Genomic DNA, 2,267 nt, shown 5'->3' with positions numbered 1-2,267 from the left:
GCCCTCGGCTCCGCTCGAGCGCCTTTAGTTTTACACCAACCATCGTCCCCCAACGACTGAATCTTTTCGGAACTCGATTCCGTGTGGAGCACGGCCGGGGGCAGCTTGAAACACGTACATTTTTTAAAAAGGGGAAAAAAAGGTCGATGGGTGGAAATTTCGGCTGTTCCCGATGGTCTGAGTTTGATTTAAAAATCGTCTCCCGAGCCCCCGAAACCGAGCGAGCGGGAGAAATGCCAGTCGCAGGCTTTGATGGCAAGTTTGAACATGGTCGCTCTGTTGGCTCCACGCACAACCCGCAACCTGAGCGCTCCCGCAGTCCTTTCCTCCTCGCTCCGTCGTTGAAAAGCGTGAATCCAACCCCCCCCCCCCCCATTTTAGGGATAAAAATAATAATGATGATTTCCAACGAAACGCGCTCCGAACTGCTTGTGTTTTACAGTCTCTGAATCAAAATACGCACATACAAAAACGCACAAGTCTTCCTGCCAGCGCCGCTTCCCCACCGAATGCAGCTTCTCCACTAACTTGGGAACATCTTTCCTCCTGGAAAATAACGCATCGGATCGCCTCTGCTCACCCCCCATGGTTACAACCCCATCGAATAGACGTCTCCTTCCCCTAAAAATAACCTAAGGTTTGCTTGTTGGGAAAGACCAGCCACGGCTCCTCTGCGGAGAGAGACCCGGCTTGGTTTTTCAGCGTGTAAATGCTCGGCGGTCAGTTTCCCGTTTGAAATTGCCGATGTAGCTACGTGATGGGTCAGGATCTTCCCCCCATATGGAAAGAGTTAGATGTTGTGTATGTGTAGGTGTCTAGCTATATAGAGATTTATATACAGAGACATCTGTATATCTCTCTATTTAAATCTCTCTATCTAGATAGACATAGATAGACACACACATATGCACACACGGTAGATATACACACGCAGAGACAGTATGCATATAACGTTTCACTGCTTGCTGCCCGTATCGATAGATTATATAATCGAATATGTAGCCGGCTGGCTATAGGGAGGAACTAGTGAAACATGACATATGTATACAGTTCAAGTCAACAATCCGCAGAGATTATAAAGATCCTTCTATGGGATGGAGACGGTCTCTATTTCGGTACTGCTGAAACGCTAGTATCTGTAACACCACATCAGTCTAGATTTAGACTAGGATCTATCCCGGCATCGAGAGAGACGGATTTCCAGAGTGCTTCAGTAATTTTCCATAGAGATATGGAATGTATATACAGTATATACGGTCGTTTTCCAGAAGGAAAGTGCTTATTACCGGTATGTCTGTGCGTGTGTAAAATACACACGTACACGCTTAAATCTACCTGCATTTATACGGGGAAAGGCTGAGCCGTCTCAACGATACACAATTCCATATGCCTTCAGCTACGCATACTTGTAGCTAGCTCTATAGAAAGTCTGTGCATGCACACACATGTGTTACACACACGTCCAGACGCGGCCATACAGTCACATATGCACAGATCCTACGCACTGGCTAAAATCCAGCCCAGCCCAAATGCCCCAGGAATTTCCCCCAAGAAAACAGCGCGTCCCGAGCATGTGCTGAACCCCGAGTCAGCGCTGCCTGTTCTGCACCTGTTACCCCGTTTGCCCGAGCCATGCAGGAGAGCCATGCACAATCACACCCCGTGCTTTCCGATACCTGCGCCTGCAGCAGCTCAAACATCCCCCAAGTGACTTTTTTGGTGGGGGAGAGAGAGAGATTTAAGCTTTTCCCATTTTTTTAAGTCTCCTTTCCTGCTGCTCCCGTCCAGCGGCTGCGTCTCTCTCTTTTCCCCCTTTCTCCACGTTGTATCCTTCCCACCCAAGGGCTTCCAAAATTCGCCAAGGCTCCTGGCTCCATCTCTGCTGGTGCCAGCGGTGAAGATTGTCCTCCTGGAAGGGGCTGGAAGAGATGAGCAAATTTCAGGAGGCTCTGGAGGCTGCGGTTGGGTCTTGAAGGGTTTTTAGTTGAACCCCACAACAATAAATGTGTTGCAGAGGAGGCTAGAAAAGAATGGGGATGGCCTTCAATTGGTACTGAATTTGAATAACACCACAGGGTGATAAATGCCCATTGTGTTTTAGGAGTAATGAATCTCCACTGTCTCCATAGCACAGAAACAGCAGCTGCAACCTGGAGCCAGCCATCTCTTAAAGACACAGCGCCCGCAATGTGGGAGCGGGGAAGGCCACGCTCTCCGCCCGCACCAGCCAGTGCATTGGGTGCCCGGGCTGCGGGCGGGCGGGCGGG

The sequence above is a fragment of the Gavialis gangeticus genome, unplaced genomic scaffold, assembly GCF_001723915.1.
Source record: "Gavialis gangeticus isolate Ggan-Ray unplaced genomic scaffold, GavGan_comp1, whole genome shotgun sequence".
In the NCBI taxonomy this organism is placed as follows: domain Eukaryota; kingdom Metazoa; phylum Chordata; order Crocodylia; family Gavialidae; genus Gavialis; species Gavialis gangeticus.
Note: the sequence above shows the minus strand (reverse complement) of the source record.